Here is a 19040-nt window from a genome sequence, read left to right on the forward strand (position 1 = left end):
ACGAGACGAGAGTTGCTTGCCGTCGTCGCATTTGTACGCCAGTTCCGTCACTTTCTACTGGGACGACAATTTCTGATACGGACTGACCATTCTTCGCTGAGATGGATCATGGCTTTCCGTGAACCGACTGATCAAATGGCTCGCTGGATTGAAATCCTGTCTCAATTCGACTTCCGAATCGAGCATCGAAAAGGAGCTCGGCATAGCAACGCAGACGCTATGTCAAGATTGCCGTGTGATCCAGACTCGTGTACCTGCTATGACAAGAACACTATCTTGGACGAATTACCTTGTGGTGGATGCTCGACATGTCGGAAGCGACATCGCGAGTGGTCGACGTTTCTTGACGAGGACGACGTCGTTCCCTTGACTGCGAAAGCTGTACGACCACCACGTGACTCGAAAGAACAACCACGCTGCTCCACTGAATCCGGCGGACGTGTGAATAATTCGGACACTAACAATTATGGACTTGTGTCTGGTCTCGTGACATTTATGCTGATCGTTGCTCTACTCGTTATGGTCATCGTTTGCGGACAGTTGCAGTTGGATTTATTGATCACAATGTTTGATGTAATTGGAGTTTTCGCGAGTGTAGTTATCGGAATCTACTGTGTGTATTGTGTTGTGAGAACATTGCGATGGGAAAAGTGGACATTTCCCGTACGAGTGTTTCGTGTGAAGTCGATATTGCGGAATAAATTACGACATCGTGATCGCGCGGCCGACGTTGGTGAAGACGACAACCTGTCCTGTGCCTCAGACAAAGGTACCTCCGCTGGAAATTCTTCCGGGCAGCAGGATGTCTTATTTGGTAACTTCAGTCGAGAGGAAATCAGCAAACTGCAACGCAACGATCCCGACGTCGGGCCCATCATTAGGTGGATGTCAGACTCAGACCAGAGACCTAATCGCGAACTAGTGCACAATAAAAGTCCCGCTACGCGTAACCTGTGGTTATCGTGGTCGCAACTGCAGATGGTTGACGGACTATTGTACAAACGACATGACACTAACAATAAGCTAACGACCACGCTTCAATTGGTAGTCCCCCTCAAGCTTCGTGAATACGTGCTACATTTGAATCATGCCACAAAGCTTTCAGGGCATCTAGGTATCAAAAAGACGCTAAGCAGATTGCAAAGGAGCTTCTACTGGTATGATATGAAGAGCTCGGTGCGCTTGTTCATAGCCAACTGTGTGACGTGTGGAGCTCGTAAGAAGCCATCTTCGAGACCAAAAGCACCGCTCGGAGAATACACTGTTGGCGCCCCAATGGACCGGGTTGCCATGGACATAATGGGACCGTTTCCGCTTAGTGACAGAGGTAACCGCTACGTGCTGGTCATCGGTGATCTATTCTCGAAATGGATCGAGGCTTTCGCTATCCCTGACCAGTCTGCCAAAACGGTCGCTGACGTATTCGTTCACGAATTCATTGCCCGCTTCGGAGCGCCCCTTGAAATTCACTCTGATCAGGGGAAGAACTTTGAGTCAAATTTGTTTCGACGTGTATGTGATCTGCTCGAAATAACGAAAACTAGAACTACCCCTTATCACCCCGCGTCTAATGGAATGATTGAGCGATTTAACCGGACATTAGTAAACATGATAGCATCGTTCGTGGACAAACAGCAGCTTAAGTGGGACGAGCATTTGTCATTGTTAACGGCAGCCTATCGCAGCTCAGAGCATGAAAGTACGGGATTTTCGCCTAATTTCATCATGCTAGGACGCGAGGTTCGCACCCCTCTCGAATTGGCTCTTGGAGTGGACCAACCAGATTCAGCTGCAAGTAACCCCGACGACTATGCCTTTACTCTCGTCAGCACGATGTCGGAAGCTCATCAGCTAGCTCGTGAACATTTAGCGAGAGCGATTTCCAGGCAGAAACGGGACCATGATGCTAAGCTGTCTGTGAACAACTACGAAGTTGGGGACTTAGTCTATTATCTGGACTCTACTAAGAGAAAGGGACTATCGCCAAAGCTGAAACCTGCGAATTGGGTAGGCCCCTGTGTCATCACAAGAAAATTCAGTGAATTGATCTTCGAGATCGTGGCTGCCCAAAGAAAGAAACCCCAAGTGCTTCACCATGACCGTCTGAAGCCTTACACAAGTGAACATATTCCCGACTGGGCTCGAAAGTTGTCGAATAAGATGAAAACTGACTTAGCGTTTCGAGACAAAAAGCAGGCTGCGACGCAGACTAGGTCGCAAGACTTAATACCTCCACGACGGTCTTTAAGGACACCTCAACCTGCGGGGCGGTTTAACTATTCAACCCTCGGCGGTGTTTAATTAATCCGGCACCCTTTTGTTTCCTCCGCTTGGGTATAAAAGCATGATCTGGACTTGCCGTGACACTTGTTTTGCTTCTGAACTATACCTGGTCATACGTTTTATATCGAACATCGCGGATCGAGCTATTGTTTCCTGCCAATTTTCTGTTCCAGTTCTTTACTCTGTTGTTCTTCAGCGACTCATTATCTGATCATGGATCCCCTGTCCTTTGCATCCCCGGATACGCCGATTGTGGATGAAAGTAATAATTTCGATCCCGTTTCCGACGAAGAGGATGTATTTGCTGATGGAGTGGCGTCCAGAACGGAAGCTGGTGCTGGTGCCTCGCTATTCCGGCCGACCCCCCTCCCGGCACGGCCCGTGGCGCGGACGACATTGGGTCAACAATCTTCCGTAAACTCTGTTCTCCACACGTTGGCTTCCATGGAAAAGAAGATGGACGCAGAATTTGCTGCTCTACGAACGGAAGTAGCTGACCTGCGGTGCAAAGTGGAGGGCATGACCACGGTCGTATCTCACCTAGACGCGAACAGCCTCGTTTATGCCTCTAACCAACAACTGAACTTTACTAAAGGTGTTAACTACTTGTCGGACATGATTACTGCGAGGAACTCTCGGCTGAGGGCTGCTACCGAAATCCTAAATGATCTTGTCGGTGGGCCAGGCGCTGGAATTCAGGATTGAACTGGAACTATGACTGTGGTGCCTAGCTGAAACAAGGATTGTGAACTATGACTTTTGCTTATTGTGATATCATACAAGTGTGTATCTCCAGGGACAATGAACTCTGTTGCAAATGGAGAACTGTAAATACTGTGTATATATATATTTCTATGCTTTTAACCGTGCGTTTGTTTCGTTGATCTTCATCTGACATGCTTGATACTGGTTTTTTTTTTCTGTGCTTTTAATCGAGCATTATGGATCATACCTCATGGATTATACAACACTGCTTTTAACTGAGCGTTCTGGAGCATATAACATGGATTGACAACACATTGTCTGAGTGCTTTTATCTACCTCATGCTGTTGACACGAGATGGTTTTTTTCTAAGTTTCTTCGCTGCACTCATATACATATACTTCATGTTTCTTCGACTTTCCTTTCCTATCATGAAATACTTTCTTTCGGTTTAGAGGTTTGTTTTGATTATGTTTTGCGTCGTGTCAAGCAGTATATAAGCGTGACGAAAATACAGTGTATAATGCTACATGTCGTTTTTTTATTTAAATAGGCGACAGCCCGTGTTTCATAACTGTATTACTTACTGCCCAAATTCATGCCTAACATTTGATCGCATGAAGTTTCTTTCGGTATTTTGTTGCAAATGTACCACATACTATATCTGGCATTGGATATCACAGATTTCTGTTGTCACCGATTTAAAGCAACTGCTCGCTGTTTATTATGTACATTGTATAAGCGGCTGCTTGTTTTGTTGTTGTAAAGCTTTTTCTTGTGTGGCCCTGGCTTTTCTCACTCCTTCTCACGCTGTTTTTAATCTCTTAAAACACTCTTCTTCTTTCCTCCTGCTCGCTCTCCTATTCTTTCGCTAATCCCTCTCCCTCTCTTTCGCCAGGTGTCTCTTTATTTGCACAGATTACCTCAGCTCTGTTGCAATAACAATGTGTACATAGATCGTCAAGTTCATCGCCCTTGATTTTGTCGCGATCGATGGACCGCGTGATTTAAGTGTTTTATGGCAGTTCTGTTTCACTCCGTTTAATAAGATATGACAGTTCCCTTAATAATGAAGTGTCTTATACTGGAACTGTTCAGTTACACGTTTTTATATAAACACCCTTTTGTGCTTCTTACTGAGTTCGATCTCGCCATCATGATCTTGCCGAGTTTGGTCTTGCCATTTATATGTATGCTTTTTATAGTTGTTTTTTGAAGAGTTTTTATAAAGACGGTATCTGCGGATCATTTATGACTAATTACGTTGTTTTAGAGAGATTTGTACTGAGAGTAATGCGTTCCTTTTTCTTCTCTCTCCTTCTGTCTTTTACATCTTCTTACGCCTTTTTCCTATTCTCTATCTTCCATTCTTTCTTTTCTTCTCTTGCGCCTTCCGTCTTACTACCCGTATACGCATTTTGTTAACTTGTACGGTACATAATTATGTTCATTGCTCCTTCATGCGTTTCAATTGATCTTGATGATGTGTTTTTGCCCGCTCTAGCTCGGTTTATACAAAGTGTATATATTAGATTTATATCTTTCACCTTACTGTTCCTCATCGCTGAGGGCAGCGATTTTTCGTGGAAGGGGGATAGTGTAACGGTTTTATAACTATACATATATGATTAAGTATGGCGTTCAGTACTCTGTTGTGTTGTTGTTGTTATGTAAGCTAGGTAATATGCTCTGTGTGTTTCTGTTGTGTAAGCGAGGTACACTGCCAGCTCAGCGTCTTTTCTGTCTTTTCTCTTCTCTTCGCCTTAATTAGCTCGTCCATTGTCTCTTATGTTGTTCTTTGTCTCTCGCCTCGTCTCCCTCTCTCCCTCGCTTATGTTGTTCTTTGTTCTCGTCCAGTCCCTCTCTCTTGCCCTCTCCTATGTTGTCCTTTGTTTGTAATCCGGTCCTCCTCTCTTCCCCTCTCCTATGTTGTTCTTTGTTCCCCGTCTAGTCTCTCTCTCTCCTCTTCTCCCTTCTTGTTCTTTGTTTCTTGTTTACGCTGGGTCTGGTGTGTCTAATTTGACCGTCTGCTTTGTAAACGTGATTGACAGCTAGCCACACTGACGGTCACTGTCATGTCCACTATAAATAGGGCAGGGTTTCTCTTTGTTGGAACACACACACTGAGATTACATTGAGATTGGGATAAGATTACTCTGTTAGTGTCAGACTTCGGCAGATCACAAGAACGACAATGTTATACCGTGTACATGTATTGAATGTCATGTGGAGCAGGCGAGTGTATTGTCGCCTTAATAAAGTTATTGTGAACCGGAATCTCGAGTCTTAGTGCAGTCTGTCATGCTTCAACATCCACTCTACAGTCCGTGAGGCCCGCTACCAACCTCATCTATCACGGAATCTCTAAGGAACTATACATGTCTTCTCACACTTCTCCGACCCAGTACATCACACTCATAATCTCCTAATAACTATACCACATACGACTATGTTCCGAAGAGAGACCGACCGTGACAATATGAAGAGTTTGTTTGCAAAAACCGATAGGTCCATATTTGTCAAATGGAGATATTTTGCGATTAAAAGTCAAGAAAAATAAAGAGAATAATAAGAATTGTTTTGCTTCTCTTAGCCATAACTTAAAAAATGTACCTTTACATGTACATGTAGTGACCAATATATCATTTGTGACCGTGCACCACAAAATGAACATAAAGTCGCACACACTGATGTTGCGTTCTCTTGCATAAAAATACAAACTGTGTAAAAATCCTTGAATATTTCACAAAATTAAATCACAATTTACAAACTCATGATCACACCGCCAAAAAAGGGACATAATTACAAAACAGATTCCTTTACTCTCCCAACCCTCCCATCAGACACTCCCCAAATTTAAAGAATCCTATCACCCCCCCCCCTTTGTACAACCATTAACACAAGATAAAACACACACACAAAAAAAAAAAACATTCTGCAAACATTAACGACAATTCGAAGCGGGTGATAACCAAGCCAGCAAAACTGTACAAGGAAGCCAGTGGCATACCACAATCCCTAGCCAATCCCAATTTCTGAATTAAACTCATTTTCCCCACGAAACCTTCAGAAAACCAATAAAAATTTTCAATATACATAATATACAGAACATAATATAAACATACATTTCTAATCATCGTTATAATGAAACTGCTGGATTGAGGATAATATAGCGAAAAACAATAAGAAAATGCAGCTGTTTCAGAAAAAAATGGTTTAAACTGACAAACAGATAAAATCATTAAAGCATTTGCACAGATACTAAACAGAAAACAGCCTTCTGGGCTGGGAAGAAATGACGTTTCTCGGACAGAAATTAAAGATGAAGATTGAAATAGAAAAAAAAAGAAGCATACTGACTATCCACCCCCCCCCCCCAAAAAAAAAAGAATTGACCGTGCACCTCAAAACGAACATAAAGTCGCACACACTGATTTTGCGTGAGGACTGAAAATAAGTGAAATGGGTCAACCTACCCGATCTTGACTATTTCATATTTTCTGAAAAAGCTGGTCTTCTTTTACATTATGCTAAAATTTGGTATCATAAAACGGGCGGGAAAGTGTAGTTTTTAGCAGTTTATCTCGAACCTTTTTTTGTAGAATTGTGTGATTAGGTGAGTCTTTAGAGCCCCTTTATCATTTCTGAAAAACCTTGTACACACTCGTCACTTTCAACTCTAATAACTTTTGAAAAGATAAGATTACTGCTTTGAAAGTTGGCATTAACTATGGACAGAGTGTGTTAATGTGGCATGCCTAATTTCAGTTTAATTTAATAATCCCTTCATTGTTGTCACTCTGGTGGTTTACTTCCTGTTTTTTGTCCCATTCATCGCACAGCCAGCACGATTTGGTAAAGATTAAGCGCTTGAATAGACACTGTACTTCAGAGCCTCTTTTCTCAGTTCACACTTTTCCTGAGTTTGTGTGTTCTTTCCAATATTTAGATAGGTTAGGAGAGCCCATTTTATTTGAGTTATACATCATTTTAAAGCTTAAAGTCTGTTCTTTCAGAATGTGGTCTTAACTTAAAATGCATGTCTGGTGACTTTTTGTTTGTTTTGTGGTGCAGGGTCACATTCAAAAGGTGTTATTTAGTATTTTATGACAAACACCATACTTTAAAATTTTCAAAAATGGACTTGTCGGTTTTTGCGAACAAACACTAGTCTTCATACATTTTTATATGAAAAATATATATAATAATACATATATATATATATATATATATATATATACATATATATATATATATATATATATATATATATGGGTGTGTGTGTAGAAATCGTGCCACTCTTTTATTTTCTTTTTATGCTCCATCATTTGTACTGTTTGTATTTCATATCGTTTATTTAATTACCAACTGGAAGGGGCGAAATTGATCATTCAAATTTTAACGAGCATAATATGCGACATCAAATGAATGTATACCACATGCTAAACCACATGCATCTTTAATTCAAATCTACAAGTACAGAGCGAGATGTATACCTGCACACCCAATACATTCATCTCATTTGTCACTCCATTTTCTTTAATTGCGTAAATGATCAACATTGCTAATTCAGGCTCATTTTGTGTATTATGGCGAGAGTTTTGAAATGAATCTGACGTCTGGTATATAACACACAACATACTAGTACAAGAAAAATTGTGTAAGCATGACCTCATTAACTCGCTCATTTGAGTATTCACAACGACTGGTAAAGAAATGTTTTCAGAAAAAAAAATCTCAAATTGGGAAATATCATGTCTTGCTTATAACTAACCCGATTTTGTCATTATCGGGGCGTTCTGTACAGACATGAGTCTTTTGTTTTGGAGTTTATTTCTTTTCTTCCTTTTTTTTTCATTGCATTCAATATTCCCTGTCGTGCGTGGCTTGTAGTCCCCATCCTAATCCTATACTTTCACGATTAGTACCAGTCTCTTCTTGCCAAATGAGATCCTGTCATGTGCAGACTGTCGACTAGTATGTGATGGTGTAGCTCAGACACTCTGACTCGTTAGAAAAACAATACAAACAACAACAACGACAAAAAATGCAAGGTTTGGTTTCCTTACCGTCTGCCATGTTGGAGGAGCCAATGACGGCGCAGTTGATTTGACAGAAGACAATGAGATGTATTAGGCGACCTTCAGGCCAAAGGGGTCCATTCGTGTTGACATGACGACAGAACAAAGTCCATATAGATCCACTTATTTGTATCATTTGAATATAATGCGATCTATTGTTTATATTATAAACAATAGATCGCAATAAACTAATTTGGATTAGACGAAACACTTTTTTTCTGTCACAAGTAACTACGTAGCAAGGAAGTATTCTTTCCTTGCCCTCCATACTGCCATAACGATGTGAACTATACTATATCTTTGCAGGTTTTGCATAATATTTATTATAATAGTGCTTGTACCACTAGTCAATTAGTAGTAATATATGAATCTTACTTGCTTATCTAGCACATGTCTTCATCTATCTTCAAAGAATATGAAATACATCGTTTGGACATTTCGAAAGCCTGTTCAAGGGGCCGGAGGCAGCCCTCCACAACACCGCTGTCTCTTAAAAGCCTCTTGACAGTTAACTCTAGATTGCATTTTCAAAACTGAAACCAACACAGTTGCACTATCCATCAGTCATAAAGATTGTTGTGAGATGGACCAATTAAAAATTCCCCAACCCATGTAAACTCAATAGATTTAAACTATGTATGCATACACATGCAGTATATGTATAGAAGCCATTGTATTTGACGATGCTTCGGAAAATTATCTAATCCCAGGATAAAGTGTCGTAATTGATACTGTTTTAAATATTCTATTGAAGTAAAGGGTATCACATTAAATGAAAAACAATCGTCACGACACTGAACCCCCCCCCCCCACACACACACACAAGAATAGAAGCAGAGGAATGCGTCATGTCGCATAGTTCTCGGAGAGTTATAAAACGAAGCATCACTTCAGGTTCACAATTTGATTAAAAATGATTTAAGAAGTATTTAAGCGAAAAGAACTGAAAAAGTATACATTTTTTTTTTAAGATAATGAATTAGTAGTCCCCAAAACATTTGATATTAGGAAATAACACTGACCTCTTCATGCTATTATCAAGTTATATGGTATAATTGTTGCATCACTATACAAATGAAGCTACTGGTAATTGTTTTATTATTTTTATTCTTCTATTCATTGTAGTAAGGCAACCACTACCATAGATCATGACATTTTGTTGTGCAAGTTAAACAGAAGACGGTATCCGAAGCCAAGTTTTAAACTAGTTCAAAGATATGTGCATGCAACAGAAAGCAGATTTTTAAAAGTCAACTGAGTCCACTATTCATAAAATCCTCTGAGATTCGGATCACAACCCACCCACGTAAAAGATCCCGCTTCACTCACATTCATCGTAAAGACTAGGGAGCATGACGCTGGTGAGGCGGTGTACGATAACTGACGATAGGCCTATATACAAGTAGGCTACTACTGGACCCCATGGATGACCATTGCATGCAGCTATGGTCTGGCTGACTTTGGGCTGTCCAGCCATCTTGTAAGATGAAAAAAAAAACACGACCTAAAAAAAAAAAAAACTCTGGTGTGTAACGCAACCATCTAAAAAAGGCAAACAAGTTGATGTTTCACAGTGGGCAGATGGAGTGCGACTTTAACCTATATGGAAGGCCGTTAAAGTATGTACATAAACATTATAGTACTCAATTTTGTCTTATATCATGAGTATCAATTCAATTGATAACATGATGGATAGTCACATGTTAAAGACAACCCCCTCCCACGCCCCCCCCCCCCCCTTGCTCGCTCTGTTCGCTCGGGCTCGGTCGCTTCGCTCCCTCGCATACTAACAGCCCCCTCCCCACACAAAAGTCCTAGCTACGCCGGTGCCATTTCCCTGCTTGATTTCCCTAAAAAAAAAAACTAAACGTCTGGGGAGTGAGAGCTTCCTGACTTCCAAATGTCTGTCCAAAAAATCTTGTTACATTAGTGTCAAAACGCACCCAACTTGAAAAAAAGCGAGGGACTGTACCCCAGGTGAATAAAACATTGGGAACAGCTTTGCCAGCCAGCCAAACAATAATATGCGAAGGGCTGTATGCAAGCGTGGACAAAACGAGGAAATCGTCCATGCCTGACAAGATTTCTCACAGCATTGAATAAAGAAATGTACGTGAATGTCGCTGGCATGTGAACGATGATATAAAAAAGAAAGAAAGAAAAATTCTGTGGATAGCGATCTTATACGGAAACAATCATTATGTGTAACATTATATCTTTGAAAGTTTGGTTAATTATTGTAAACATCAATTCGGAACCCATTAGGATCTTGAGCAGAGTTTTGGAATTTTAAGCAATGAAATTACATATCATGCTCCTCCTTCAGTTTAAGTGCTGCTTGTTGCTGAGCATGTTGGAATGTCTAGGCAGGCGGTACTAAACATATAACATATCCCGTCACCCATCAAACGCTTAACCAACGTAAGCATATGCCTTGCAATGATATTTCAAAACGTGAACCCTGATTAACATGCTTTCATGAATGAGTAGACTCATCAGGTTGTACGAGTAAAAGGTTAGACTTTATTAAGACCAGGCGTCCACTAGGGCGCGGACAAGACCCGGACAAGACCCGGAATGCAAATTTGGTATTCCGCACTCCTTCGGGAACCTGTCCGCACGTTCCTGAACGTGTCCGCTCACTGTCCTAAACATGTCCGGGCGTTTCCGCACCTTCGGGAGAGAGAAAAATTTCCGCGTCCAAATTTTGATCGAGACCAAAATTTGGACGCGGAAATGAACTTCCTGACACCTTCGGCGACTTGTCCTGACGATGTCCTGAGGATGTCCCGCTTGTCCGGAACCCTTCCGCTCCTTCCGCACACGCTCCGGAAAGAATCCCGCGGTGTGGGGAAGCTTCCCGAATGAAAGCGGAAGACACCAGGAATGTTTTAGGACAGCGCGGAGCCGATGCGGATCTATATATGCAAGTGTCCGGAACCGATGCGGAAATTGTGTGATCCAGACAAGAAAATGTCGACACTTTCCGCTAGCGTCATGCCAATGAAACGCAAAATGAGCAAGAAGGGAGGCAAGGCCCTCATGCAAATATCCCCATCACAGGCACTCCTTTCGTCTAGTGATGAAGAACAGGTAAATCTAAGGAATTTCCGGTCCCAGAAGGCAAAGAAGAAGATAGTAGAGACTGTGTCAAAAGCAACCAGAAAGAAGTGAAATCAGCCCCCTAACTTCCTAGTAAGTTTGTTTTGATTTGATCTTTTCAGAAATTATTTTTCATCTGAGTGACTTTCCTGGTTCCTATTACTTACTATAGTACATTTTCCTTTATGTTGTTTTCGTATTTCATTTGCCAACAAACTAGGTTGTCCCATGTGACAGCCCAGCTGAAAAATCACAAAAGTAGATGGAATTACACTCAGAAAAAAAAGCATAGAATTTTTGGCTAAATGTTAATGTATTATATAAACATGAACAAGTTGTTATTCATACGTAAATGCTTTCTAATGATACAACATATTAGAACAAAAGACAAATTCATCACATTAAAAAGCATGAATTCAATTGCAAAGAAATACCTGTGGTCTCATGACAATGTAATATTTTTGAAGCCCAAAATAACAATGAAAGCTAAAGATGATGGAGGAAAATGAAGAATCTTCTGGCTTCAAAATCCAAGTGAAATGAGAGAAAAAGCAATAAATCATGAACTCGAAAAAGTGATAATGTTCTGTCTTTCTTTTGCTTTGTTTTTTGCTGAGTGTATATATTTAAGTACACATTAAGCATCACAAATCATTTCAGAAACATTCTTTACCTGAATGATTTTCGTAGTTGTTATTACCTAATATTTTTTCTTCTCTTTTTGTTTTAGTTGCAAATAAACTCGATTGTCCAATTTGACAGCCCAGCTGAACCCCCCCCCCCAAAAAAAAAGTGAATTAAAGTAAGTTACAAATATTTCCCCATTTTTACACTTCATCGACAATAGGCTAGTAAGCTCTAAGCATGAAAAAAAATTCTCGGACTTGGAAATGTTCAAAAGTGATCAAAATAAGAGAGGGTTAGAGATGCACAAGGGAAAAATCAGAGAAAGAAAAACAAATTTAATGATTAGGATCAATTTGGCAAGTATCAGACAAAACATGTATATACTTCACGATGGATAAAGCACATGTCTAAAAAAAGGGAATAAAGAATATATACACCCTGTATATATATATACCTGTATAAATATATATATACATTTATAAATAGATATATATATATATACATTTATATATAAATAAATATATATATATATATATATATATATATAGTAACATAAGTAACAGTTAGTACTATAAGTAACAAAACTACAACAAAGATCATGCTGTATTCACTAACGGTTTATTTCTTGTGAAGAAATAAATCGTTGGTGAATACAGCATGAACTTTGTTGCAGTTTTGTTACTTATCTTTTTATCTTGCCCACACGTGGACTACCTTATCAACATGACTATATATACATATTTACATTTGCATTTTTATGTACATATTATATATATATATATATGCATGGTTCAAAAAGTTTACGAATGTCATCCATGTGACTGTAGGCAGAGAAAAAATTGTTCTCCCAGATGAGACAAATAAAAAAAAAAATGAGTCGTCAGCGGACATGCAAACAATCCTATTCTTCGACTTTTGGTGGTCACATTTATCAAATAATATTGACCAATCATATTAATATAATATCAGCCGCTACTGCTGAAGCACAACAAGGAGCATCAATGAGCAGTCAAATGAGGAAAAGTCAAAATCAGCGCCAAATTTATACCTTTCCATTTTCCTGGTATTGTCCGCAGTTTGTCCGCATGCCTAACTTTTGTTGTCCGGAAGGCATCCTGATTGTCCGCGTTCATTCCTGGTGTAATCCTAAATGTTTCCGCGCTGCCCGGCTACGATTAGCATATTCCGAGGTATTTCGCGCTCTTCCGGAGTGATTCCTAGGAATGTCCGCAGTCAGTCCGCGGACAGTCCGCGGACAGTCCGCGGACTGTCCTAGGAATGTCGTAGGACAAGCCGATTCACAAAGTTATTCCGTGTCTGTCGCGGACAGGATGCCGAAATGACAAAATTTGCTTCCGCAACCCTTCCGGGGCTTGTCCGCGCCTAAGTGGACGTCCGCCATTGGTGAGCTGTAGAAAGTCTACAATGAATTCTAGTCACCAATGTCAAGTGAAAGTCAGATCAAATTGTTTTTGAATAAACCAATGTTTGCACTTCTTTACGGTAAGTAGATTCTAACGATGTTTATTATTGAATTTCATGCAGCGATTACAAGTATATCTGTGGGTTTTTTTTTTTAGTATGAGGCTTACCAATAGAATGCTGTATATATGTATATATATATATATATATATATATATATATATATATATAGTTCAATATGAAAACTCCGTGAGAGACGTAGTTTTTATATTGATCTACTATTGTGAATCAATACTTTCTTGGACTCCGAGCAGGAACCTATTGCTATTCATATATATATATATATATATGTATATATATATATATATATATATATATATATATATATATATATATAACCTTGTTTTACATGCTTTCATGAATGAGTAGACTCATCAGGTTGTACGAGTAAAAGGTTAGACTTTATTAAGTGAGCAGTAGAAAGTCTACAATGAATTCTAGTCACCAATGTCAAGTGAAAGACAAATCAAATCGTTTTTGAATAAACCAATGTTTGCACTTCTTTACGGTAAGTAGATTCTAACGATGTTTATTATTGAATTTCATGCAGCGATTACAAGTATATATATATATGTGGGTTTTTTTTTTTTTTTTAGTTTGATGCTTACCAAGACAATGCTATATATATATATATATATATATATATATATATATATATATAGTTCAATATGAAAACTCCGTGAGAGACGTAGTTTTTATATTGATCTACTATTGTGATTCAATACTTTCTTGAACTCCGAGCAGGAACCTATTGCTATTCATATATACATATATATATATATATATATATATATATATACATATACATATATATGTATACACGATACACTGATAGAATATATGTTTCTCAAAAAAAAAAATCGACCAGGTTCTCTATTAACTTTGATAATGCCAAAACGTCTTCCTCTTTGACTTTGTACAATTAACCTGTATAATGTTCCAGAATTATTTCACGTATACACCATCGACTTTTACATGTTCTATATGATAAATAATCGTTGCAGAATAATCCGATATTGGTACACTTCACTTTTGCTGACTATTAAAAAAAAAGAATATATACCATTACATATTAATATGCATAAAGACAGTTCCTACTTCGGCACAATTCAAAGATGCTTAGTTCCATAATTGATCTCGTTGAAACGTCATAAGTGAAGAAACGGAAAGCAAAAACAAACAGCTGGCACAAATCATGTCAAACACGAAGCATCATTCTGTCTCCATTACTGTACATGATGAATCTGTCCATGGGGGGTTTGTTTAAAGACCTTATTTGTTTTCCTTTTTTTAATTCAATAACTTTCCGGATTCATTTCTTTCATATAGCGTTTGACAACTCCATATCGAATGTTATACGGCACAAGATTGTTTGATAATAAAAATGTCAAGGACCACTATTTTGAATATGTTTGTTTGTGTTGTTATAGAAACAGGACAGAAGTTCTTAATGCAATGAATAAAGATACATCCTCACTGTAAGTCAGGTATCTAATGTTTGAATACTATTATTTAACAACTTTTCCCTCCGAGCAAGCTGTACGTTGTTTTATGAAGAATGACCATGACAAGAAGAAGAAGAAGAAGAAGAAGAAGAAGAAGAACAACAACAACAACAACAACTTAATCAAAGGAAGGAGCAAAAGAATGAGAAGGTCATTTTTATAGAGGTGGACTAAGGATGTGTGTACTCTGGCTCCGTTTTGTGTGTGTGTGTGTGTAAGTGTGCGTACTTGCGTATACATACATATGTATAAATATGAGTATAAACTGTATATATATATATATATATATATATATATGAAGAGTTTGTTTGCAAAAACCGATAGGTCCATATTTGTCAAATGGAGATATTTTGCGATTAAAAGTCAAGAAAAATAAAGAGAATAATAAGAATTGTTTTGCTTCTCTTAGCCATAACTTAAAAAATGTACCTTTACATGTACATGTAGTGACCAATATATCATTTGTGACCGTGCACCACAAAATGAACATAAAGTCGCACACACTGATGTTGCGTTCTCTTGCATAAAAATACAAACTGTGTAAAAATCCTTGAATATTTCACAAAATTAAATCACAATTTACAAACTCATGATCACACCGCCAAAAAAGGGACATAATTACAAAACAGATTCCTTTACTCTCCCAACCCTCCCATCAGACACTCCCCAAATTTAAAGAATCCTATCACCCCCCCCCCCCCCCTTCGTACAACCATTAACACAAGATAAAACACACACACACAAAAAAAAAAAAACATTCTGCAAACATTAACGACAATTCGAAGCGGGTGATAACCAAGCCAGCAAAACTGTACAAGGAAGCCAGTGGCATACCACAATCCCTAGCCAATCCCAATTTCTGAATTAAACTCATTTTCCCCACGAAACCTTCAGAAAACCAATAAAAATTTTCAATATACATAATATACAGAACATAATATAAACATACATTTCTAATCATCGTTATAATGAAACTGCTGGATTGAGGATAATATAGCGAAAAACAATAAGAAAATGCAGCTGTTTCAGAAAAAAAGGTTTAAACTGACAAACAGATAAAATCATTAAAGCATTTGCACAGATACTAAACAGAAAACAGCCTTCTGGGCTGGGAAGAAATGACGTTTCTCGGACAGAAATTAAAGATGAAGATTGAAATAGAAAAAAAAAGAAGCATACTGACTATCCACCCCCCCCCCCCAAAAAAAAAAAAAACAAAAACAAAAACAAATTGACCGTGCACCTCAAAACGAACATAAAGTCGCACACACTGATTCTGCGTGAGGACTGAAAATAAGTGAAATGGGTCAACCTACCCGATCTTGACTTTTTCATATTTTCTGAAAAAGCTGGTCTTCTTTTACATTATGCTAAAATTTGGTATCATAAAACGGGCGGGAAAGTGTAGTTTTTAGCAGTTTATCTCGAACCTTTTTTTGTAGAATTGTGTGATTAGGTGAGTCTTTAGAGCCCCTTTATCATTTCTGAAAAACCTTGTACACACTCGTCACTTTCAACTTTAATAACTTTTGAAAAGATAAGATTGCTGCTTTGAAAGTTGGCATTAACTATGGACAGAGTGTGTTAATGTGGCATGCCTAATTTCAATTTAATTTAATAATCCCTTCATTGTTGTCACTCTGGTGGTTTACTTCCTGTTTTTTGTCCCATTCATCGCACAGCCAGCACGATTTGGTAAAGATTAAGCGCTTGAATAGACACTGTACTTCAGAGCCTCTTTTCTCAGTTCACACTTTTCCCGAGTTTGTGTGTTCTTTCCAATATTTAGATAGGTTAGGAGAGCCCATTTTATTTGAGTTATACATCATTTTAAAGCTTAAAGTCTGTTCTTTCAGAATGTGGTCTTAACTTAAAATGCATGTCTGGCGACTTTTTGTTTGTTTTGTGGTGCAGGGTCACATTCAAAAGGTGTTATTTAGTATTTTATGACAAACACCATACTTTAAAATTTTCAAAAATGGACTTGTCGGTTTTTGCGAACGAACACTAGTCTTCATACATTTTTATATGAAAAATATATATAATAATACATATATATATATATATATATATATATACATATATATATATATATATGGGTGTGTGTGTAGAAATCGTGCCACTCTTTTATTTTCTTTTTATGCTCCATCATTTGTACTGTTTGTATTTCATATCGTTTATTTAATTACCAACTGGAAGGGGCGAAATTGATCATTCAAATTTTAACAAGCATAATATGCGACATCAAATGAATGTATACCACATGCTAAACCACATGCATCTTTAATTCAAATCTACAAGTACAGAGCGAGATGTATACCTGCACACCCAATACATTCATCTCATTTGTCACTCCATTTTCTTTAATTGCGTAAATGATCAACATTGCTAATTCAGGCTCATTTTGTGTATTATGGCGAGAGTTTTGAAATGAATCTGACGTCTGGTATATAACACACAACATACTAGTACAAGAAAAATTGTGTAAGCATGACCTCATTAACTCGCTCATTTGAGTATTCACAACGACTGGTAAAGAAATGTTTTCAGTAAAAAAAAAAAATCTCAAATTGGGAAATATCATGTCTTGCTTATAACTAACCCGATTTTGTCATTATCGGGGCGTTCTGTACAGAAATGAGTCTTTTGTTTTGGAGTTTATTTCTTTTCTTCCTTTTTTTTTTTTCATTGCATTCAATATTCCCTGTCGTGCGTGGCTTGTAGTCCCCATCCTAATCCTATACTTTCAAGATTAGTACCAGTCTCTTCTTGCCAAATGAGATCCTGTCATGTGCAGACTGTCGACTAGTATGTGATGGTGTAGCTCAGACACTCTGACTCGTTAGAAAAACAATACAAACAACAACAACGACAAAAAATGCAAGGTTTGGTTTCCTTACCGTCTGCCATGTTGGAGGAGCCAATGACGGCGCAGTTGATTTGACAGAAGACAATGAGATGTATTAGGCGACCTTCAGGCCAAAGGGGTCCATTCGTGTTGACATGACGACAGAACAAAGTCCATATAGATCCACTTATTTGTATCATTTGAATATAATGCGATCTATTGTTTATATTATAAACAATAGATCGCAATAAACTAATTTGGATTAGACGAAACACTTTTTTTTTCTGTCACAAGTAACTACGTAGCAAGGAAGTATTAAGTGTAATCTTTCCTTGCCCTCCATACTGCCATAACGATGTGAACTATACTATATCTTTGCAGGTTTTGCATAATATTTATTATAATAGTGCTTGTACCACTAGTCAATTAGTAGTAATATATGAATCTTACTTGCTTATCTAGCACATGTCTTCATCTATCTTCAAAGAATATGAAATACATCGTTTGGACATTTCGAAAGCCTGTTCAAGGGGCCGGAGGCAGCCCTCGACAACACCGCTGTCTCTTAAAAGCCTCTTGACAGTTAACTCTAGATTGCATTTTCAAAAATGAAACCAACACAGTTGCACTATCCATCAGTCATAAAGATTGTTGTGAGATGGACCAATTAAAAATTCCCCAACCCATGTAAACTCAATAGATTTAAACTATGTATGCATACACATGCAGTATATGTATAGAAGCCATTGTATTTGACGATGCTTCGGAAAATTATCTAATCCCAGGATAAAGTGTCGTAATTGATACTGTTTTAAATATTCTATTGAAGTAGAGGGTATCACATTAAAATGAAAAACAATCGTCACGACACTGAACCCCCCCCCCCCCCACACACACACAAGAATAGAAGCAGAGGAATGCGTCATGTCGCATAGTTCTCGGAGAGTTATAAAACGAAGCATCACTTCAGGTTCACAATTTGATTAAAAATGATTTAAGAAGTATTAAAGCGAAAAGAACTGAAAAAATATACATTTTTTTTTTAGATAATGAATTAGTAGTCCCTAAAACATTTGATATTAGGAAATAACACTGACCTCTTCATGCTATTATCAAGTTATATGGTATAATTGTTGCATCACTATACAAATGAAGCTACTGGTAATTGTTTTATTATTTTTATTCTTTTATTCATTTTAGTAAGGCAACCATTACCATAGATCATGACATTTTGTTGTGCAAGTTAAACAGAAGACGGTATCCGAAGCCAAGTTTTAAACTAGTTCAAAGATATGTGCATGCAACAGAAAGCAGATTTTTAAAAGTCAACTGAGTCCACTATTCATAAAATCCTCTGAGATTCGGATCACAACCCACCCACGTAAAAGATCCCGCTTCACTCACATTCA

This window comes from Diadema antillarum, unplaced genomic scaffold, assembly GCF_040938485.1.
Source record: "Diadema antillarum isolate AM-2024a unplaced genomic scaffold, OU_Dant_1.0 scf00000131, whole genome shotgun sequence".
Taxonomy (NCBI): Eukaryota; Metazoa; Echinodermata; class Echinoidea; order Diadematoida; family Diadematidae; genus Diadema; species Diadema antillarum.